The sequence below is a fragment of the Bombus fervidus genome, chromosome 19 (assembly GCF_041682495.2).
Source record: "Bombus fervidus isolate BK054 chromosome 19, iyBomFerv1, whole genome shotgun sequence".
Lineage (NCBI taxonomy): Eukaryota > Metazoa > Arthropoda > Insecta > Hymenoptera > Apidae > Bombus > Bombus fervidus.
In genome coordinates, this window is record NC_091535.2 from 4,484,121 (window position 1) to 4,509,416 (window position 25,296).

At 42.0% G+C, this 25,296-nt stretch overlaps 1 long non-coding RNA gene across 1 annotated transcript in view; it reads left to right on the forward strand.

Moving 5' to 3' along the window:
- The first annotated feature begins 2,954 nt into the window (after positions 1-2,954).
- The window catches only part of LOC139996869 (uncharacterized), a 57,878-nt gene continuing 35,536 nt past the window's right edge, over positions 2,955-25,296 (forward strand). The window contains exon 1 of the long non-coding RNA XR_011802429.1: positions 2,955-3,103. This is a non-coding gene — a long non-coding RNA (uncharacterized lncRNA). The remainder of the gene's footprint in view (positions 3,104-25,296) is intronic.

Genomic DNA, 25,296 nt, shown 5'->3' on the forward strand with positions numbered 1-25,296 from the left:
CGGCGTGAAATTTTTACGAGGAAGCTATATCGCTGTATGTAACATTTGTGCTTCTATTCGAAGAAATTCGATTCTTAATCAGATGTTATCAGGTCGTTTGAAAATGTTGTATCGTTTTTGCGAACTGATATCATCCAACGATCTCTTATCAACCCTCCCATGGAATCGTAATTTCACGTGATACAGCAACTAGAACGACCTTCGAATATACTTTCAAGTACATACATAGCCGCTTTGATAACCAGCGTTAACCGGCGGAAAAAAAGAAATGTAAATGCAACGACAACGAGTTTACCTTACGGTCGGTTCACAACCGCAAACGGTCATGTTGCCTCTGCTGCAAGCAGCGGTCACGGCGTACGTTACACCCGCTGAACTTATTGCGCACGTGAAAGCTGCTTGAAATAGATCAGTGAGAAATTTCCTCTTAGATCTAGCATCGAAGCAATCCAGTCTGTCCAGTTTGCACGATAGGTAGGAAACGTGTATAGGGATTTTCAGCTATACGTAAAAACGTGGTAAGGACGCGTGACAGATAGAGTTACGATAGTCGGTACCATCCTCGGAACAATACAAAGAAGAGCAAGCTGTTTTTGAAAGAAAGCGTTAATTGTCTGTCCCGGTGCACCTAGACTTACTCTTTTGTTCGTTCGAGAGGTGTTTGGTAATCTTTCGATAAAACGTTAAAACTATTGTTGCAAAGACTCGCGTTGAATCTTTCAGCGTATAATCTATTTTCTTTTTTTTTTTTTTTTTTTTCTTTCTATAAATCCTATTTTCCAACGTTTCACGAATAGATACATTTATGTAACGATTAATAAGGTTTGGTATTTTTGAATTTTTAGATACTCGTTACAGAGCGAAATGACTATACGCGAAATTATTCCGCGTAGAATTCCTAGTATTTTCCAGTTTTATTCTAATTGTCGTAATTTATGCAAATAGAATTCTATCGATTCCAACAACTTGGCTGCGAATGACTGTGCAAATCTATATTTGTACGAATCCGTTTAAAGAACTAGAATCTAAGAGATTCGTTTCATCTGCTAAATACGACAACGAGTATTTCGCTTTTAACGTTTTACGTACTCTTGCATATTATACGCGTTCCTCAAATTTTCTACAAACGCAAAAATATTCGCAGTCTTTAATTCAGCTAAAAAGGCGCGACTTTCTCCGCAAATGTTGTAACTTTGGGTTATTGCCTTTACTTCGTTTTACATTCGCGAAGAAAAGCTACGTTCTTTGTTGCGCGATCTGAAGATGGCATTTACTAAGTGCGAGGCTGTATTTGTGCCCAATTCGTCCGCGTGGCGCACGTTTTAATCCACACCGCGCGATCCGATCTACTTCATTTCGTCGACAAGCATGATACATCAACGGCGCAAGCCCACACTGTCCCCTGGCGTTTCCGTCACGCTAATTTACAGCTTTCCGACACACGTAGGGTCGCGCAAACCGCTAGCGCAATTAATTACCCGCGGAGATCTTTCGGCTCGTTTGCCATGCTGAATGAGTTATCGCCGCCTTCCTTTCTTCTCTCGATGTTGCCTCTTTTTTTCTCCTTTCCTTTCGCCTCGGCTCGGTCGCTCCTCGTTCCAAACACCTACGCGATACCTTCCCGCGTCCAGGTTGAATTTGCGCTCGCTTGGCAGCCATCAACCTAGGCCAACTTTAATTCGAACGTCAGGTTCGCCTTTTACACCGACGCCTAATTATCGCGTGAAATAAAACAGAAAAGAGCCATCCGATGCATCTGGAGGCGATTTTATGCAGTTTGACAAAGCAATCTTCACGATGCATCGAATACCGTGGTACGGTTTTACACAACGTGGCTTTGATTTCTCGATTAGGGGTTTCGCTTAATTTTTATTGCCCTAATGCAACGACAAAGTAGATTCGATCTTTTCAACTTCGATGAACTAGTTCCGTAGGTATCTATCCTTTTTCGTAAATGAAACAATTTCCAAACATTCTTTGGCCACGTTCTCTATTCGTTCCTTCGTTAACAATTTTAACCATATTACGAAATATCCGTTTGCAGATTTGCACGCTAGTTGAGAATTGCTCGTGCAACATCCTTAGCGTTGACTTCTTTTTCGTAAATGGAATCGTTCTGTAATATTCCATCGATAATGATTTTAAATCCTAGAAACGTTACAAATTCCTCGTTCGCGAATCTATTACTGTTCATAGTCGTAGAGACTGCCGGCCATAAATTTGTAATCATTTGTATTCTATACGATGTATACTATGTAACGTAAATATAAAGTATATCATTGCGTTGGCAAGACGCGAAATTCAAAAGATCCGATAATAATTACAACGAATCTTTCTAAGAGCGTAATCGCAAGAAAATATCGATCGATGTTTGTTACGTTGGTCGAATCATAAAATTCACGGTCACGCGTTCATGTGCATCGTGAAAGCGAACAGAGGTATGTACTAGGTGACATGTACCTTCCAGTCATTTGACGTGATTTTTACCGCTGATTCTGATTGATCCACGTTGTCGGGGCAGTTACCTTGAAAGCAAAGATCGGTACACCGGTTCTTGTTCCACGATCGAAATTGTTTCGGAAATAGAAACAGTAAAATATCGAACTCTTAATAACCGAACACTTTTGTTTTCTCGCAGAAGCATAAAGCAGAAGCATGGAGCAGAAGCATGGAGCGGAAGCATAGAGCGGAAGCATGGAGCGGAAGCATGGAGCCGAAGCATGGAGCCGAAGCATGGAGCAGAAGCATGGAGCAGAAGCATGGAGCAGAAGCATGGAGCAGAAGCATGGAGCAGAAGCATGGAGCAGAAGCATGGAGCAGAAGCATGGAGCAGAAGCATGGAGCAGAAGCATGGAGCAGAAGCATGGAGCAGAAGCATGGAGCAGAAGCATGGAGCAGAAGCATGGAGCAGAAGCATGGAGCGGAAGCATGGAGCAGAAGCATGGAGCAGAAGCATGGAGCAGAAGCATGGAGCAGAAGCATGGAGTAGAAGTAGGGAGCAGAAGCAGTCATGACTACAAAAGAAGTTCTAATAGCAAAAGCCGATGCATTATACTAGCAAGAACAATACCAGGAAATACATAACCTTCTAATAAATTGTAAAGTAATTACATTATGTATATCACTTACAAATGTATATAACAAAACTGAACATTTGTATAGGATAGCAGTGATATTGAAATTATATATTCTCATAACGTATAACGTTATATTCTACTACGTTATAACGTATAACTTTATATGCTATCACCGTGTAACGCATAATGTTATATACTATTACGTTATAACGTATGACGTTAAATGGTATTACTTTATAATGTACAACGTTATATGCTATTACGTTTTAACGTATTATTTTATATACTATTATGTTATAACGTACAACGTTACGTTCTATTGCGTTATAACGTATGACGTTATATACTATAATCTTATAACGTATAACGTTATATAGTATGAAGTTATAACGTGTAACGTTACATACTGTGAAGTTATAACGTATAACGTTATATACTAAGAAGTTATAACGTATAACGTTATATACTATTACCTTATAACGTATAACGTTAGATGCTATTACGTTATAACTTATAACGTTATATGGTTTTACTTTATAACGTACAACGGTATATGGTATCACCGTATAACGTATAATGTTATATACTATTGCGTTATAACGTACAACGTTACGTACTATTACGTTATAGCTTATATCGTTATATACTACAACCTGATATCGTATAACGTTATATGGTATTACCCTATAACGTATAACGCTATATACTATTACGTAATAACTTATAACGTTATATGGTATTACTTTATAACGTATAACGGTATATGCTAACTCATTACAACGTATAATGATATATACCATTAGGTTATAACGTACAACGTTACGTTCTCTTTCGTTATAGCGTTTAACGTTATATACTACAACGTTATAACGCATAACGATGTATGGTATTTCGTTATATACTATAACATTATAACGTATAACGGTATATGCTATTACGTTATAACGTATAACGTTATATGCTATCACCGTATATCGTATAATGTTATATATTATTACGTTATAACGTATGACGTTGCGTTCCATTTCGTTATAACGATTAGCGCTATATACTATAACCTTATGACGTATAACGATATATACTATTACGTGATAACGCATAAGGATATATGCTATTACCCCGTAACGTACAACGTTATATACCATTACGTTCTGACGTATAACGTTATATGGTTTTTCTTTATAACGTTGAACGTTATATGCTGTTACGTTTAAACGTATCACGTTATATACTATAACTTTATAACGAATAACTTTATATAGTATTACGGTATAACGTACAACGTTACGTACTATCACGTTATAACGTATAACATTATATGCTATCACACTACAACGTATAATGTTACAGACTACTAGGTTATAACGTACAACGTTACGTTCTATTTCGTTATAACGTATCACATTATATACTGCAACCCTATAACGTATAACGTTATATGCTATGTACTTCTAACGTATAACGTTATATACCAATACGATCAGACGTAGAAGGTTATATACTATTATGTTATAACGTATAACGTTATATGGTGTTACTGTATAAAGTATAAAGTTATATGGTATTACTTTATCACGTATAACGATATATGCTATTTCGTCTTAACGTATAACGTTATATGCCATTTCGTTATAAAGCAAAACGTTATAAGCTATCACACTATAACGTATAATGTTATATACTATTACGTTATAACGTGTGACGTTACGTTCTATTTCGTTATAACGTAGAACGTTATATACTACAACCTTTTTTTTTTTTTTTTTTTTTTATCGTGGGGAAATCCTCATGGACACTCGGCGCTGCGTAGCAACGACCGTGTAGTGTCGGACTCCTACCGACTAAAACCCCACGGTGGTCATCCCGACGTTCAGAGGTGCACCCGGGGTCTCTTGCGAATCACTACCGAGTGCAACCTCGTCGTCTATCTCCCTGCCGTTGTTGTTGCCTAGGAAGGCGTCCCGGCTTGAGTTGGAAAGCTAGGGGGATCCACTCCGCCTAGCGCCACGTCCCCTAATCTGACGCACCCGGGGCAGCGGCGGCGGCGCCGCGCCCCTGCGTCGTACGGAGCCCCTGCGACGTTGATGCGACGATCTACTGGGATCGGCTCTTCTCTTCCGGTCCCTCTCTGCCCGCTCCTTTCTCTGCATAACCTCCTCGCAGTAGGCGCGGACAGCGTTAAACTCCTGGGGCCCTCGGAGCATGGCCTCGACGACCGCTTCCGGAGCCAACCTCTCGCCGATGTCGAGCTGCAGGACGCGCCGCGGTTCCGCCCACGCTGGACAGAACTCCAGCGTGTGCTGTGCCGTGTCCTCCTCTTCCCCGCAGTGGTGACAGGTGGACGTCACCTCCCGCCCGATCTTCAGCAGGTACTCACCGAAGACCCCGTGTCCGGCGAGCATCTGTGTCGTCCTGAAGATGAGCGGAACCCCGCCTTTTTCTCTCCAAGCCTCCCAATTGGGAAGCACGGCGCGGACGGCTCGGTGTGGCCGCCTGGCGTCCTCCTCCATCAGCTGGGAGCGCCACCGCTCCCAGATCTCCAGCTTTGCCTCTTCCCGGACGTTCGAGGCCGAGAGGCCGTCCAGCGACAGCGCCGCCGTCGAAGGCGGTGCCCTCAAGTGTTCATACACCCGACAGAGCTCAAGGGCCCGCAGCTCAAACGGGGGGGACGCCGCCAGCACTGTCGCCGACTCGTAGGATATTGTTCGATATCCTCTGGCTATTCGGATAGCGATCGTCCTTTGCAGTCTCCTCACCAGGGTACGACTGCGACGGTTGGCCATCAGATCTTGGGCCCACACCGGTGCCCCATAGAGGACCCGGGACCGGATCACTCCCTCGTAGAGTCGGCGGACTCCCGACCCTGCTCCGCCTATATTCGGAAGAAGGCCGCACAAAGCGTTGGCTGCGGCCGTCACCCTCGGGACCAGGAGCTCGAAATGTGGTCCGAACGTCCACCGACTGTCGATGGTGAGGCCCAGAAGTTATAGTAGCAGCCTGGAACAGTGACGCCCGTGGAGGACAGACAAGCGTGAACATAGAGGTGAAGAACCTTTGCCGAGATATGAACACAGCATGTGATACATCGATGCAAGGCTCCGTGCCTGGTACAAGACAGAATCCGTACTGGTGGACCGAGGAGATCGCAAAGCTAAGGATGAGCTGCTTTTTGGCCCGCAGGCAGTTACAGAGAGCCCGCCGCCGTCGGCAGCATCGTAACGAGGAGGAGATCGCTCTCTGCCGCGAGGTATATAAACGGGAGCGATACATCTTACAGCAGGAGATCAAGAGAGCTAAAGCCCAACCCCAGATGGACCTCGTCCAGTCAGATGATTCCGACTCGTAGATGCGTGGAAATTGTAATATTATATAACGTAATACATTATAAAATAATATAATATAAAGTAATACATTGTAACGTAATACATTATAAAGTATTATAATGTAATACGAACTATCATCATTTTATATTGCTCTAATTATAACTATTACAGTCTATTAAATCCTAACTGGTTACTCAAAGTTTTCCCAATTTTCCTCATTTTATCGTTTCTAATTAATAATAATTTCTAATGAAAAAAAGTAGGCGACTATTTTTCAATTGTATCTTCACTAGCCAGCAAGTTTTGAACGAATTATAGATTATAATGAGAATCAATTATTTCACGTAATTGAACGACACTGAATCCTTTCTACATAAAAAATAATCTCCCTCTACAAAAATCGTACCCCGAGAGAATTCCAAGTTTTGACATACTCGCCATTTTTCAATCCACCATTGACAGGGGCAGTTTTTTTTCCTTTATTATATATATATTTTTTTTTTAACCAAAGCATAGGATAATTATAGGACGTTAATAATGTAGTCTGTCTGAATTGTTAGGTCCTGACGCAATGAGATTACTGTGCAAGGACGAGTGTCTCCATCAGAAACATAGCATTGCTAGTGCGTTTTCTTTTCTTTCTTCTTTTATTTTTTATTTTGTTTACGACAATTCGTCGAGATTCGTTTTAACACGAAACTGGAAAATGGAATTATATCTAATTTAAATAAATTATTAATTATCTTTTTAAATAAATATGTATTAATATTATTTATTTTAAATATAAACAAATCTTTAAACTATTAAATATTAAATTATTAAATACTTATTAATAAAAATTATTTCTAAATTAATACAATTAAAAATAAAAAAGATTATATGTTAAAATCTATAGATTATCCCATAAATTTTCTATATAAAAATATAAAAATTTTTTAAATAAATTTTTTATAATTATTATATATAAATTACATTTATTTTAAAAAAAACTAGATATAAAAAAATTCGAAAAACATTTAATTTCTAAATATATATTCAAATTATTTATTCCACAAAAACATATTTATATATTTAACCCTTTTATTTCGAGACTATTAATTTTACTAAATTACATTAATTAACCCTGATACAAAAGGTACAAAATTTATTTTACTTATTCATTTTCCGCAAAATTGATTTTCATTACTAAATTTATTAATAAAATAATTAATTCATAATTTATACTATAACAAAAAATAACTATAAAACTTTATATAACCTATAAATAAATAAAAATCTGAATCAAAGTGCACGAACGATCTGCGGTACATTTACGAGCTATAAAAAAGTGTCTCCAAACTGAACAAACTTTTCGCACTGGCAATCTACTTGATAAAAAGTGCGACAAATTTTTAAGTCTTGAAGACGATACGAACAAGTTTTCCAAAGAATAACTGCTGTTATTTTATGCTGTCACTGTGCAAGAAATGCGCTGCTTCGTCCTTCATGGCGAGTTTGTCATTGGGAGGGTCAGGTGGAATGATTCCACTACTCGGTAGTGTTCCAGATATCTTCGTAATCAGATAGCTTGTCCATAGCACTCCAGGACGGCATCGATAATGCGAATCCGAGATATCAGAATCTTGATAGTATTGCGAGATCTGTGAGATGTTTTCTCTTTAGTCTTTTTTTTTTTTTGTGATAGTTTTGCTCGCTTCAGCAGCCAACTGGTTTGGATTTGTTGCCATTCGTTCCTTGTGTTTTTCTGCGTATTTGCCAATTTCTTCTTTGACTGTTGGTACTTTTAAGTCTTTGCGTATATCCTCGTTTCTGAATCCGTGTTTAATTGATTTATTTTCAGTAAAGATTATCATTTTTAGAACCGTTGATGTAAACGTGCATGAAATTAGGGCATTTAAAGCAAAGAGCATTAAACAGATTTTTCCATTCCTGAGCAAACAGTACTTTCATCTTGTATATTACGAGCGATAAGTCGATAACGGATGCTTTTAGTGCTCAAGGAGACACCTTGTAAAATCTGTTTTTTTTTTTTTTCATAGCTGATAGATTCTATTTCGTCAAGATACAAAAGGTTTGTCAATTAGAAATCAGACTTTGTTTATAAGTTTACACTTCAGTAATTTCATTGCATTAAGTAATTATTTTTTTCTTTAAAATTATATTCAACTGCTAGAATTACAATGAAATAATATCTTACAAACATTAGGGTCCTTTTTTTTATCGTTGATAATTTTCATCTTTAACGTATTAATCATTTTCTTCTACACAGTACTTCAAAATTTGTTAACGATTTCTGTCTAAATATGAATTCTGTAAGGTGTGCTGTTGTATTTCACTTGGTTATTGAATAATACTGGAACTGAATAAAAAAAATTAAAAAATAAAAGATTACAAACAAGATTAATTTAAATAAAAAAGATTACAAAAGTACAGGAAATAAAAAAGGTTCAAAGAACTAAAAATGAAAATGCCCAAAAAAAATCTACAGCAGAATAACTTAAACTATACTAAATCTACAATTAACTCCAACTTCATGTTTATACAATTCTCCTAACGTTTCTTTTTGGCTATTGAAATGATTCTGTCCATCCAAGACTGTTTTAGCCTCCTACCAAATTTCTGAAATAGCTAAAACATGTTATTTATATAAGAAGAGTTCAATTTGAGTCTATGGGTAGTGAAGAATTCATACCGGAAAAATATTTGCAATAATGTATTTCATTTTCAATCGTTTCCTGCCGTTTATGACTTGAACAACACTTGCCTTTCTTGGAAAAGTCTGACTTTCCTACCTACCAAATTGTAAACCTTACGACGCGGACCTCATTAAGAGGCTAATAAACACCCTAAGTGCCCGATGGGTCAGGTCTAAAGTAAACATCTAGTATCAATCAGCAATGCCAGAGAATAGGTGCCCACGAGAATACACAAGTACAAGATTTGAAATAATAGATTTCCATCCCATTAGAAACATGGTAAGAAGGAAAACCCGGAAACCTAACGGATCGCCACATTCAAACGAACAAATAGTCATTATCCCAACAGTCCCTAAATCTATCATCTACTACGGGAAAATACGGAAAATCTGCTTTTCGCACAACGGTACTCAAGGGCGGTTAGCATCCCTTCCTCAACCACCAATCTAGAGATTAACCAATCAACAGCGACGTCAATTTCCTTAATTTTCCTAATGAAAATTTTCTTCGACGAATCCGATGATCTCGTATCCTTAGACACACCCCATCATAGTTTTCCCCGTAGTATCATCGTGACGGAAAGTCAGTTGATAGTTGAAAGTTGCTACGAACTCTTGTAACGCATCGTCTAGAAGTTGTAATTCGCGAAGCGCGAACCGCTAATTCTAATCGCAAGCTGTATGCAAATGTGCATCGAGAGTATTTGTTGATAAATATATTATTAACTATACTTTAGTTTTCCTTCAGCACATATCACGAGCTACCCACCTCATACATTTCGAAGTAAGTACAATGATAAATATATGATTTTAAAAGCTTTTTAAATTCCTTACATACTTAGAATTAATCAAATAGCTTAGTATATAAAAGAGTGTACTTATGTCGCATGTTATAAATGCAGCTGCGTTCGTTACAACAATTCCAATTCCAAGGAATTTCTCTCGAAGATCGCGGTGAAGAATTTGCTTTGTTAAATTATTACTGGTATACTTCGTCAACCTGTGGTATATCGATACAACTTGTCAACCATCGCTTAATAGCTTCTCGCTAATAAAAACAATTCGTAACTATTTAATAAGAAGCAGTATATTCTTAGTTATTTAGAAATTTACTTAATGACGTTTAAAAATACGAATATGTTTAAAAATTATAATGTAAATACATATATTGCATTTCATGTTTTACTAATGTATCTCTCATTTAAATTAAATATCTGAAACTTAAAAGAAATTTTTAAAACTTTCAATACATCGCATACGTTTCAAATTTAGTGCATAATTCTTAGGTTAGATTACCTTCGCTTTCCAAAGATTAATCTTAGTATATGCTTTTAATGCATCATACAATAACCTCTTTTTGTAAGAAAATTTTTGAAATTATCTATTTAACCATAATCTTATTGCATGGTGGATATATTAAATTTGATGGACTATATTTTAATTTCATTTTACATTACTATTAATAGAACAGTAAGTAGAAAGATTACGTATATGCACTGTTACATAGTACGAATAAGCATACAATTTTTTATATTTCGCCTGTAACAGCAATTTGTAATTCTGTAATTGTCTTCCCATAGTGCTTAAAATTCGCATTTTAAAATCATAATGAACAATATGTTCATTCTGAAAATATTTGTTAAAATACTAGATTTTCTTATAGAAATCATGTTTGTTGATGTACGCATATATACGTATGCTCCTTAGTGTTTACATTCTTATAGTTATCTGGTTTGAAAATGTTCAGTTCATCAGTTCGTAAAATGTAAGAAAATTTTTACGGCTTTTGGTATTTCAGCCTGACCGCAGCCTGGAACAGTGACGCCCGTAGAGGACAGACAAGCGTGAACATAGAGGTGAAGATCCTTTGCCGAGATATGGAATTCGCCGTGCCTAGTAATAGTCAGAATCGGTACTGGTGGACCGAGGAAATCAGAATGCGAAAGATACGTTGCTTTGTGGCCAGCATAAAGTTAGATAGAGCTCGCTTGAGTCCGTATCCTAACGAGGAAAAGATCGCCCGCTACCGCGCGATATATAAACGGGAGCGATACATGTTACAACTGTTGTACAGCATAGCTCAACCGTTTCATCGTTCGAGATGAAGAGGAATCAACGCGAAGTGTATTCGTGTCGAATACCATCATGTTACCTCGATCAATCATTGTGCTATATTTATATATGTTGTGCAAAATAAATTATTTGTAAAGTTTACTTTAAACCTCATTTCGAGTCAGTCTACCCCTCGCTGCCTTTTGTAACAACTTTCGATCATCTTTCTTTCAATAAAAATAAATAAATGGGATAGCAACCTTTTTGATCTTTTTTTTAAGCATCATGTACAAAATTTCTGTTATACATGTAGAAGGTTGCTAAACGTATATTATCATAGGCTGATGTAATTGCGTTTTGCATGCATAACGTATGCAATAATTGACCATAATCCAGTACCCCAAATGGCCTCGCATAAACGCAGTGCTCGACTCTCCATGCTACCGATGCTCCAATGGAAAGGGAAATCTTGATAACACACCATGTGGCCAACGTACAGCAGTAAACCATTCATACCTACGAATAATCGAATATAATCGTTTTTACATTTATTGCAAAGGAGTGTTGAAACAGTAGACAGGTTGCGCGCCAACCTGAATTTTTCTTAATGCTATCTTTTAACAATCTAATAAAACGTTTATTGCCGCTGTTTAAAATTTATATATAAGTTATAGTAGCAGCCTTTTTTTTTTTTTTTTTTTTTTATCGTGGGGAAATCCTCATGGACACTCGGCGCTGCGTAGCAACGACCGTGTAGTGTCGGACTCCTACCGACTAAAACCCCACGGTGGTCATCCCGACGTTCAGAGGTGCACCCGCGGTCTCTTGCGAATCACTACCGAGTGCAACCTCGTCGTCTATCTCCCTGCCGTTGTAGTTGTCTAGGGAGGCGTCCCGGCTTGAGTTGGAAAGCTAGGGGGAACCACTCCTCCTAGCGCCACGTCCCCTAATCTGACGCACCCGGGGCAGCGGCGGCGGCGCCGCGCCCCTGCGTCGTACGGAGCCCCTGCGACGTTGATGCGACGAACTACTGAGATCGGCTCTTCTCTTCCGGTCCCTCTCTGCCCGCTCCTTTCTCTGAATAACCTCCTCGCAGTAGGCGCGGACAGCGTTAAACTCCCGGGGCCCTCGGAGCATGGCCTCGACGACCGCTTCCGGAGCCAACCTCTCGCCGATGTCGAGCTGCAGGACGCGCCGCGGTTCCGCCCACGCTGGACAGAACTCCAGCGTGTGCTGTGCCGTGTCCTCCTCTTTCCCGCAGTGGTGACAGGTGGACGTCACCTCCCGCCCGATCTTCAGCAGGTACTCACCGAAGACCCCGTGTCCGGCGAGCATCTGTGTCGTCCTGAAGGTGAGCGGAACCCCGCCTTGATCTCTCCAAGCCTCCCAATTGGGAAGCACGGCGCGGACGGCTCGGTGTGGCCGCCTGGCGTCCTCCTCCATCAGCTGGGAGCGCCACCGCTCCCAGATCTCCAGCTTTGCCTCTTCCCGGACGTTCGAGGCCGAGAGGCCGCCCAGCGACAGCGCCGCCGTCGAAGGCGGTGCCCTCAGGTGTTCATGCACCCGACAGAGCTCGAGGGCCCGCAGTTCGAACGGGGGGGACGCCGCCAGCACTGTCGCCGACTCGTAGGATATTGTTCGATATCCTCTGGCTATTCGGATAGCGATCGTCCTTTGCAGTCTCCTCACCAGGGCACGACTGCGACGGTTGGCCATCAGATCTTGGGCCCACACCGGTGCCCCATAGAGGACCCGGGACCGGATCACTCCCTCGTAGAGTCGGCGGACTCCCGACCCTGCTCCGCCTATATTCGGAAGAAGGCCGCACAAGGCGTTGGCTCCGGCCGTCACCCTCGGGACCAGGAGCTCGAAATGTGGTCCGAACGTCCACCGACTGTCGATGGTGAGGCCCAGGTACCTCATACGACACTTCACCGGCACCGCTTCGCCATTTATGGCCACGGACAAACCATCGGGAGGGGATCCCCGACTTGGCCGGCGACACGCTCAATCCCAGTCGCTGAATAGCGTGCACCGCGCATGCCACAGCGTCTTCCGTGAGGATCACGGTCTCACTCCACCACCGTCAAAAACCAAGCCTAACAAACGTAACAAACCAAGCCCGTGCCCGGGGGCATCGGGCATCGAAGGACAGAGTCGTAGGCCGTGATCCACAAGATCGTTCCTAGCACCGAACCCTGCGGGACGCCGCGCCCCACACGTCTTCTCTCTTCCCCGTTCCTGCCAATGAAGGTGATCCACCTATCGTTCAGGTAGGCTCCGATGACCTCAACCAGGTACGCCGGCACCTCGAAGTGTCGCAGAGCCTCCATTATCCTCGCCCAGGGGATAGAGTTGAAGGCGTTGCTGACGTCCAGGGAGACCGCTACCGCCGTTCCGTAGCGGGAAACCATTTCCTCCGCCATGCTCCTCACCCGCTTCACAGCATCCACCGTGGAGCGACCCCGGCGAAAGCCGTACTGACTGTCGTGCCATCCAGGAACCCGCCCCGAGATATGGGCCTCCAGACAGGCGGCTATCACCCTCTCGAAGAGCTTCCCGATCTCGTCCAGCAGGCATATCGGCCTGTACGCCGACGGCGAGTCCGGCGGACGACCCTCCTTTCGCAGCAGTACCAATCTCGCCGTCCGCCACATCCGCGGGTAGATGCCCTCCCTCAGGCATCGGGTAAACAGATGCCGCACGCGAGGGGCCACCACCTCCATCGTCTCCGCCCAGACTCGGCCCGGAACTCCGTCCGGACCCGGTGCCACGTCCCGGGACGCCATCTTCTTAGTCGCCGCGAGAAGCTCCTCCTGAGTGACCTGCAGCTCCTCGCTCCGCTCCGTCGACGTCGTCGCCGCCGTTGCTGTTGACGACGTCTCGCCCCTGCCAGAGGAGAGGGACGATCCCGACCGCCCCGCGTCGCTGTCCTGACGCGGAAACAGCGTCCCGATGACCTTGGCCAGCAGTACCGGATTCATGTTGGCGGTCAGCGGGGGGGCCGCGTGTCGTAACTTCCTCGTTACCACCTTGTACGGCCGCCCCCACGGGTCTGACTCAACCGCCTCGATCAGCTGCTTCCAAGACCGAGCCTTCGCGATCTTGATCTCCCGCTGCAGAGTCCGTCTCGCCTCACTGTAGACCCCGTAGCAGCGGGAGATCTCCTCCTCGTCGCGCGTCCTTCTACGGCGACGGGCTCTCAGAAATCTTCTGCGTGCCCGCACGCAGCTCGCCCGCAACTCCGCGATCTCCGGCGTCCACCAGTGAACGCAGCGGTTGCGTCCACCGCCCGGGACGGAGCGCGGCATCGAGGCGTCGCACGCCGCGCTCATGTATCCTTGGAGGATCTCCGCCTCCTCGTCGACGCTTCCCAGACTGGTCGTCCCTTGGGCGTCCCAGCTCCACGCCGAGACGATGGCTGCCGCCCGCAACATCTCCCTGTCCCGCTCCTTCAGGCGCCATCTGGGTGGTTGTGATGGGCCGGAGCGGCTCGCACCAACTCGGGCGACTTGGTTGTTATTTTCGTCCACGTCCTCCGAGACCACCTCCATAAATATGTAGAGGTGATCGGACAGGGTCTCGACTCCCTCGGCCACTCTCCAGTCACGGATCCTCGGGTACAGCTCCGAGGTGGCCCACGTGATGTCGACCACGGAGGACCCCCTCCACGCCACGCAGGTGCTCGCCGTACCCTTGTTTACCAGCAGGAGTCCGAGTCCCGCAGCCCAGTCTGTCAGCCATCTTCCTCTGGTGTTCGTCGCGGAGTTCCCCCCACTGCGTCGAGTGAGCATTGAAGTCTCCGAGGACCAGCACCTGGCGGGGAAAGCACCTTTTGACACATTCACCGACATCGTCTAGAAAGTCCCCGAACGCGGCCAGGCCGCTGTTGGGGGAGACGTAGACCGCCACCACCGCTATTCCTGCCCATACGATCGCGACGTAGCCGCTGCCACGGTCTAGCAGGGCGCCAAAGGCGTCCAGAGTCGGCGTCCAAGTTACGGCCGTCAGTCCGTCCAAATCCCCGATCCAGTTGGGAGCGTCAGGGACGCGATACGGCTCGACCACTGTCGCGAGGGCGACCTCTCCCTCCCGGATGGTCTGGAGGTGCAGGTCATGCGCCCTTCTCGATCTGCCCAAGTTGCATTGGAGGAGACGGTTAACATCACTCAATCACCTCCATGGCCTCCTCCCGGCCATCCACCGCTGGATGTTCGACGGTGCTCCCCTCTTGCGTTACCACCGCGGTCGGTTCGCGGATCGGTGGCTTCCTCTTAGTTCTCGGCGGAGCACATGCCGCCCCGCACATCCTGTGGTTGGCTGGCGCCCCCAGCGACTCGCACAACGGGCACTTGGGCGCGGAGGCGGGACACCCCCTGGCACGATGCCCGCTACCGCCACACCTGTAGCACAGATGCCCGCGATCCACGTTGGACGTGCAGGTTACCCGCACGTGCCCCAGCTCCAGGCACTTAAAACACTGCAAGGGTCTCTTCGGGATAGCCGTGACCCTCGCCGTGGACCAGCGCAGAGCTACTTTCCAGTCCCGGGCTAATTTCCGGGCTCCGGCCACTGGGCACCTTACCCATGCAGTTCCAAGGCCGTATCTGGTGGTACGGATCTCTCCGACCTGCACCTCCGCGCTGCCGCATCCCGCCGCTGAGGCCAACGCCTGCCGCAGCTCCTCCTTAGCGACCGAGATATCTATCCCGGCCACCCTCAACTCCGCCGTCCTGTTCGGGGCCGCTACTCTCACCGCGGCCGGGTCCAGCACCTCGGCCAGACGCGTCGCCAATCGCGACGCCTTTCCTCTGTCTCTGTCGCCGGGGAGCCGGATAATTATACCCCCGGTCATCGATTTCCTCATTCCGAGGGACTCGACGCCGATCTCCGCAAGCGGGACCTTCTGTCGCGCCGTCGCGATAACATCGGCGTACGATGTCTTAACCCCCTCGTTGATAGTCAACGTTACCGCGGACGTACGCGGTGCGCGGGGGAGCCCGGCCGTTTTCGTCGCCTGCGCCGTTCCTTTCTTAGTCACTAGTGCGGCGCCCGTCTTCCGTGCGCCCGTTAGTCTTGACGAAGGAGCAGCAGGCATTCCCTCTTTTTTCTCCTCCTTCCTTGCGGCCCTTTTCTTCCGCGGCCGTCTTTCCACCACCCTCCTGCTCCCTCGGGAGCATTGTGGCTTGGGTAACGCGTGGGGCAGCGGGTTGGTCCGCCTTGCGCCGAGGTTCGGGGCTGCGCGGTCTTCGGCCCCCGAACCGTTCCTCGATGGCCCTCATGATGGAGGGACCGAGTTCGTTCATCTTTTTCTCTAGGGCGTCCAGACGCGCGCCTTCTTGTTTTCCGCTCCGCGGAGGGTGGCCGGACTCAATAGCCCGACCGTTGCACCGTGGGCACTCGTGGGTGCGAGCGGCCAGCCTCGTTATCTCTTTACGCAAGGCCGCGTTTTCCTCCTCCAACGCGGTCAGCCTTGCTTCCGCGAGCCTGGCGGCCGTGGAGCTACCGCTGTGGACCACCTCAGCCCTCTGCAGGTTAAGCTCCCTCCATGCGGCGGCGACGTAGGTCGCCGCGTCCTTTAGGTCCTTAATGCTTGCTCCCTTCAGGTTCGACGATACCGCCGCCACCCGCAAGATCTTTGACACCTGCCTGGTGAACTCGGCGCTCACGTCGGCCGCCGAGCTCATCCGTATATCCAGTGCCAAATCCACAGAGATTTCCGGGGTCAGCGTCATAATGCGTCTTCTCTTCCCCCCGGAGACAGTCGATCACAGGGATGATCGCGACGCGAAAGAGGCGACCGAATCCTCGTCATCGGACCTCATCCGCGTTCGTAGCGCCCTTACCGGCGCGAGGCCCGTTACCGCGGCCGGTGCGAGGAAGACGCCGTCCGTTCCGCCCGTGGTTCTCCGCGATGCTCTTGTCATTCTTCTCGGAGGTTCCTCGTGAATCTCCGTACTACTGCATCCCGCCTCGCCAGACGTGAAAACACATCCGGGGGCCTGGCGGTCCACCCCCGAACGACCGTGGTCGTGAGATGACGACGCAGGCGAGCCCACTTGACTATCCACCGCTGCGCCGGTACTGGGGTATCCCTCCCCTGCACCGTAAACCATTTTTCTTTTGTGGTCGCAATCCATAGTAATATATAATTTGTTGTCGCCGCGGTCATCAACAAAGTCCGTCCTGGTGCCACTCACTCTTTCGCACCCTGCCCCGGTCAAAGCCGGTGCAGGGTGACGGGGAGCCCCACAAGAAGGTGAGGTGAGTGGTCTTGACAGTCATGGGCCCACCAACTTCTCCGAAACTCTCCGCATCGGATCGGCAAAATTGACGGGCGCCAGAGGCACCGACCTGCTGCCACCCGACTGTAAGAGAGCATCAGATCTATCGGGGTTTCCCGGGACGTGATCCTACGGCCCGAAAACCCATGCCCGACTCATGCTCCCCAACTGATATCATAAACTGATGTCATAAAAATATTCGAAATTTAAAAATTAATAAAATTAATAAAAAATCATATATATGAAATATATTGATAAAAATCTTAATTATCATTACAATATGATTAATATACATGTTATATATATATGATACATTATATTATGTTTATATATATATATATATATATATATATATTAAAATTTATATAATACATAATATGATACATATATATATATTATTATTATTATATATACATTATATACATTTTTAATTTCAGCATTACAGATAAGTAATTTTTCATCATTAAAATAATTCTTTTTTATTTTTTTTCATATTTCTTTCGTTTTTAACAATTCCTTGCGTTTTCATTTGGTATCTTATTTTGTCAAAAATAACAGAATTGTCCTAACTTTTAGTACTAAGTTTTATTAATCATTTTGACGGTAATTCAATGATTTTCTATTAAAATTTTAATCAAGATTTTTTCCATTAAATTATTCAAGAAATGTTGCAGTAAGAAAAGTATTCTGCATATATATATGTTTACAAACTATATTTTTTCCAAACTATAAAAATTGTCTTAGTCGTTACGAGAAAGGAACGATCCTACGTGAAAAAGTAAGTTAATAATGTGAAACAAAATCTTTTTAAATTAATCTTGTATAAAAAATTTCATATAAGACTTCGTTTGTGAATGTATGAAGTGGGAAAATTTTCCCAAAGCTAGAAATGGAAATTCTATGTTTCTTCTTTCTTGTTTACTACTTTAAAAAGTTCAATTTAATACATGATATATTATAAAAAAATACTTCAGCACATGCATTCTAACATAAATATATGAAATAGCAAAATTTATATCTACGTTATATCTACTATTTAAAATGATTTAATAATAGAGTATAGAATTTGACTCACTTAGAAGAATGTTTCTTCTTGCGCGGTCTTCCAGGAATCTTCATCTTGTCTTTCTTCCGATTCAATTTAGACAATTCCTTCAGCTTTTCTCTATATTGTCTTTGAATGTCAGCCATCCTGACTCTTATCTCAAGTTCCTTAGCATCCATATTCGGCCAGTCTGGCTCATTATCGATGTGTCCTTTTCTAGCGATAAACTTCTTTGCGTCGAGTTTCCCTTGCAAATTTCTATAATCGTGACAATCAAGATGTTCTCCCAAGATATGTCTGCTATCTTCGTCGTTCTCCATCATTCTATCATCCGAACATATCTTTTCATCGTGCATTTCAGCATCAGAATCCGATAGATTATCATCAATAATCAACAAATCAGTAGATTCCTTGCTGCTAGAAATTTCACTCGTATGATTGATTCCGTATAATTGTTCGTATATCTTTCTTTCATATTCTTCAAAGTCTTCTTCTCTTTCGTAGTTTACATTATGGCAAGAAGTACTAGTAGCAAGGGGAGCGTCATTTAACATATCATTATCTTCGTTATCGGTACAAATATCGTTTTCAGCAGAAAAATCTAAGCTTCCACTTGTATTATTATTCGCGTTTATTATAGACACTGACATTTCCTGCTTACTGTCATCGTACCGTTTATCATAATCATCGTCTTCGGAATACGAGTCGTATTTAGATTCCTCATTTTCCAACTCGCCATCGGTTTTGAACCTCTTGAGGCTCTCGAAATCTTGCAAATTTTCTTGCACATACTTTCTCTTGTCCGTCGTCTTTCTTTCATTTTCTGGGACATTATTCGCTCTGCCCAGGTTCAACAGTAAACTAACGGCATAAGATATATCATCGAAATTCTCCAGATTCGACTTCCGGTAAGTTATATCCTCTACCTTCTCCATAAATCGTTTTTCTCTTGAATCGCATAACACCCCCAAAGAGCTGTTCATGTTGTTGGTGTGGGTCTCTTCCGGAGGAAAAAGCACCCTGCCCTTGATAACCGATCTATCTAATTTATGTCTTCTATTTCCGTTGGATCTCACGCGTTCCAAGTGTTTAATATTGTTCGACAGCAATCCCAACACACTATAATCAACTTTAGGTCTCGGTTTAGAATTAATAACTAATCGATATTTGGGAGTTTCAGTATACAAAGAGTTTTCTAGCGATTCCAATTTCCCTTTTTTAGGAGTCACCGCGTCATTGTTAGTGCATTGCACTTGCACTTCACAGACCTCGGGCGGCGAGACAACCATTTTCAGGACAGGTTCTTTATCGTCGTTTAACTCCATATTATCATTACTGCTTCTCGTGTCATGCTCCGAAGAATATATCTCAATTTCTCGTCCTATATCGTAGTTTTCAATGAATTGAGAGTTCTCGCAGGATCTCAGAATGTGTTCATTCATGTTGTTGGTGTGGGTCTCTTCCGGAGGAAAAAGCACCCTGCCCTTGATAACCGATCTATCTAATTTATGTCTTCTATTTCCGTTGGATCTCACGCGTTCCAAGTGCTTAATACTGTTCGACAGCAATCCCAACACACTATAATCAACTTTAGGTCTCGGTTTAGAATTAATAACTAATCGATATTTGGGAGTTTCAGTATACAATGAGTTTTCTAGCGATTCCAATTTCCCTTTTTTAGGAGTCACCGCGTCATTGTTAGTGCATTGCACTTGCACTTCACAGACCTCGGGCGGCGAGACATCCGTTTTCACGACAGGTTCTTTATCGTCGTTTAACTCCATATTATCATTACTGCTTCTCGTGTCATGCTCCGAAGAATATATCTCAATTTCTCGTCCTATATCGTAGTTTTCAATGAATTGAGAGTTCTCGCAGGATCTCAGAATGTGTTCATCCAAACCGTTTTCTAGTTTTCTCGGTATCGTTTCCGAATGTTTCCTCGAACGAAGATTTTCTGCATTCTTATCCTTCGAGTCGTCCACTTTTTGGGGTGCCGTCTCCTGTAAAGCAGCAGCTGCGTTCTTATTCAACTTCTCCACCACGTTTTCGATTCCAGGATGAGACTTTTCGACAATGTGCCTCTTAGACAGATCCTGGCACTTTGGCTTTTCCGTGGTTGATGTTGGTTCGCATCTGTATGAATAATCTTCATACATTGTTTCATCTGCTTTCTGCTTGAGTTCGACCACTAGTACGTCACAATCGATGCTCGACATATCGAACGATTTCACGATGATCTGTGGACGTGGAACGGTTGCCTGCGATCGCTCGTCTCGGCCCTTTTGATAACTATCGTAATTCGGATTGATCTCCACTTTTGATTCTATCGGATTCTCCGATAGTATTGGAATTTGATTGATTTCCGGAGTTTCGGCCGAAGAATTTCCATGTCTGTGTAACTCATTCGCCGACATTTCATCTGGTTTAACTAATTCGGCCTGTAAAATATAACGTGTTATGTTATTGAATGTTGTGTAAAATTTATACTTTGTAATTTCTTATCGGTCGATGAAATCGAATGATTTTAACACTTAGCCAACATAATAGGGAGTTTTTCCTCCTACGAAGAACATCGCTGCGTGACCGAACGGGAAGATACCCTTTTTTGACTTTAGCAACGCGTTTTTTTTTTTTTTTTGTTTTGTTAACCAATTTAGCGGCGTTAAACTTAATTAAAAAGATATTCAAATCGTGTTATTTATCTTTAGTCATCTTTAATGTTTTTAATTCTACCTATATTTTTTTATACTTTGAATATACTTTCAATTTGATGTTTTGTATAAACAATATGTAAAATCGTTAAATAAAATTATCACCGCAAAATATAACTGACCACTTAAATAATTTTTAAAGTTCTTTGTTTTTTAAGTAGTGAAAATTAATCCTCGATACTTGAAAAAATGCACGGTGGACAGCGTATGGGTTGCTTGTCCGAGCGCGGTGGAAATAGCGTATAGCTCGCTGTGGCGCGCGCGGTTGGCTAAGTGTTAATAATTACATTGCGTTTGGTTTATTCTTTTCGTAAAGAGTAACGTTGAGAGACTCGCGTTTTCGTAAGATATTTTTCATTTAAGCTCAACGATAGTTATGAAATAATCAATTTTATTTTTTATGAGTGTTATATGTTCATATAAGCTAAACAGTGTGGCATAAAAAAATTACTCTTGCCTTTTTTCGTCATTAATATCAAGAGTTGACTATCGTATTGTATATATTAACAAATAACATTGTTTTGCATATTAATTTCCTTCATCTAATAATCAAAAAATTTTATACTTTTCTTTTTTATCGATATCGAGCGTCGACTGACTATCACGCGATATTTTATACAAAAAACGAAAGATGTTTCTCTATATGTCGATGTTACTGTTTCGTTAATATAATAACATATAATCGAATTATTAAACAAGTGACGTGTTAAAAAAAGCTAGCCGTATGGACTAAGGACATATTTATAAACGTTTATCAATTTTCTTCGCCTCACTCGCGCTCGAGATTCTTTAATTAGCCTATGAACGATACACGTGTATTTCTTAGCGAACGACAATGGAGAACAGAAAAATGAAAGATGGCTCACCTTCTGAACGCTTCTTGAAAAGTATACCTGTTACTCCGCGATATTTGCGATTACGTAAAATATGTCTTTGCACTCCGTTGTTGCTACGACCACGTTACAAACGAAACTAACAGGTCCACTATTGCGAAGATACGAAAATTTTGCTAGCCCTAACAAGTCGGCTGTTAACGTAGTGGGGATAATCTGGCCGAAGAATTACGAATCACTGGTACCAGTGGAAAACTCATTTGGCCGTAGTGGGGACATTCCGGGCGGAGTATTGTAAATCACAGGAGCCAATGGAAAACGCACTTGTTTACTCGTAACCCCTGAGAAATGTTATGGACAATTTTCGCTAGATCATCGAGACGTTCAAAAATCAAAAGAATGTTATAACAGTGCAATCTATAAATGCAATTTATATTGATATTTATTTAAAAAGGCAGCCTGTCCTCAACGATGGCATTCGTTACTCGCGGACTCCCGCCGCAGGGGGCATTCAGCACTCAAGGAATTAACGCAATGTTAAATATTTATCTGCTGCAATAATCTACATTGGCGTAGGTATAGAAAAATAATTTTAACTTGTGAATAAGTAATTCTGATTGATGTATAAAGCATTTTTAATATTGCTTTCACTTCTAATTATGTCAGAAAAAGTAATGCTAATGAGAAAGAAGTCCTTCGATAATTAGATTTTTGTTCTAAATTTTGACGGAAAATTTGAACGTTACAATATTTTGATACAGAGACTCCTAAAAAGTATATAAAATACTTTCCATTCTTCTATGTCGCTAACAATCCATGCACGCGGTTGATGCAATTATGAATAATAAAGAAAATGTGAAACAAATAGTATGTGATACGTAATTAAAGCGATTCATAAAAGCTTAATTGGTTGTTCTTTCATTTGCGCAAAGAAAATGTTTTCTGACATTGAAATGATACAGTAATATTTAGAAAAATTAGAAATACTAGATAGTAAATTATCTGAAATTTAAGTAGATATTAAAAATACATTTAGATTTAAAAAGTCGCTATTAAAAATTGATATTAGATCAAACGATAGAATTCTGTATATTTTTTCTTATGTTTTGCTATTATTCTGCATTAAGTACGGAATTGATATTGATATGTTTACATTCGATGTCTGCGATATATATTTTGTACACGATATCGCATTTTAACAGCAATTTCAATGCACGACGAAGGTTATTAATTACGAGAGTTTCAGAGCAAGGAACGTAATTAGTAACGATATTGGAAGTAACATAAATATTTGTATATGTTCTTAATCTATATTCGATCATTATTGTTGCTCATTATGTTAATAAAAAATTAAACTACTTACTACTATTACTACAGTTGAGAGTTTCATAAATCGAAATAAATTTAAAATATTGTGTTGAATGCTAACTAGTAATATAAATGAACTTTTAAACTCTTTTAGAAAATTGAAGATTTTGTAATATATGGAAAAAGCCAAAATATAAAAATACATAGAAAACTGTAGTAATTAAAATTATTTGATAACTATACCTACGTAATGCAATTGCAAATATTTATCAGTTAGTGTCAATTAATATAATCGTAACAAATTCTCCCATATAACTTCATTTAGTGAAGGAAATAATAAAATTTGTGAGAATCGTGAAAATATAATTTTCACATGGTATCGTTAAAAACAATATACTGATTTAACAGTGAAAAAGATATAGATATGTCTTGTTCGATAAGTAAGCGAGCAGAAACTATAAATTCAATTGGAAAAACACGTCGTAAAGAAAGTTAGTAAAAAAACCATAAGGTGTATTATTTCATAAAGGAAACCAATTTTACAAAGAAGCGAAAAAATGGGAGCGTGGTTTATTGAAAGAAGCGAGAGAAAAAAAAAACGTAAAACGTAAGAAGAACAATAAGATAGAAAAGAAGGTAGAGAAAAGGAGAAATAAACGATATCGTAGTCCGCGACTAAAAAGTTTTTTTTTTTTTTTATTGATTATTTGGTAAATTTTTACAATTTGTCCAGAAGGACATTTGGTAAAATATTATAGCTTAGAGAATGAAAGAATAAAAAAATAAAAAAATAAAAATAAATAAAATATAGCATGTGGATGGTTACCCCCAGCGGCGTTCCATCTTCTAGGTTTCCTATTGCATCTCTATTTCGAGGTCTGCGGGATGCTTCCTCTTCAGTCTTCTTTCTATTTTGGTTTTATTTGTTTCAGCAACCAGCTGGTTTGGGTGTGCTGCAAGTCTTTCTTTGTACTTTTTTGCGTATCTAGCGATTTCCTCTTTGACTGTTGGAATTTTTAGATCTTTTCGTAGGTCTTCATTTCTGACGTACCATGGAGCGTTAACTATTGTCCTTAAAATTTTTGCTTGCTCTATTTCTATTTTGCTTATGTGACTCATTGCTGCCGTCCCCCATAGTGGGACTCCGTATGCCCAGATTGGTTTGATTATTGTTTTGTATATATTTAGTTTATTCATTGTGCTTAATTTAGATTTTCTATTGATTAACCAGTACATCTGCTTCCTTTTTGCACTTATTCTGTTTATTATTGATTTTATATGGTGCTTCCATGTAGGCGTGTGTCTAAATTTATTCCTAGATATTTGACTTGCTTTGTTTGTGCTATGTGGGCGCCGTTCAGTTGAATATCTGGTGTTTTTCCTTTTCTAAGTGTAAATGTTATGTGGTTGCACTTGCTGGTGTTCACTTTTATTTGTTTGTTTTGCAGCCATTTTTCTATTTTTGTAGTGTGTTCTTGTAGTAGTGCGGCGGCCGTTTCTAGATTTTCATGCCTCACTAGTATGGCCGTATCGTCCGCAAACGTCAGTGTTTTACTGTTGACAGTTGTTGGTATATCTGCCGTGTATAGTGTGTATAATATTGGTCCTAAGACACTTCCTTGTGGTACTCCTGCCTTGATGTCCTTAATTTCAGAGTATGCATCATTTATTTTTACTACAAAGGTTCTGTTGTTTAAGTAAGATTTGAGTAGTTTGTAGATTTGTTCTGGAAATTGCTTTTTGATTGTTTGAAGAAGTTTTTCATGGTTAACTTTGTCGAGTGCTTTTTCGATATCCATAAAGAGTGCTGTGCAGTATTGGTTTGTTTCAAGCGACTGTAAGATTTCATTGACGAGTCTATGCATTTGTTCTATTGTGGAGTGTTTATTTCTGAATCCAAATTGATGGTTCGGTATTAGTTTTTCTTTTTCTATTGTTGGTTTTAAGCGGTTATATATTATTTTC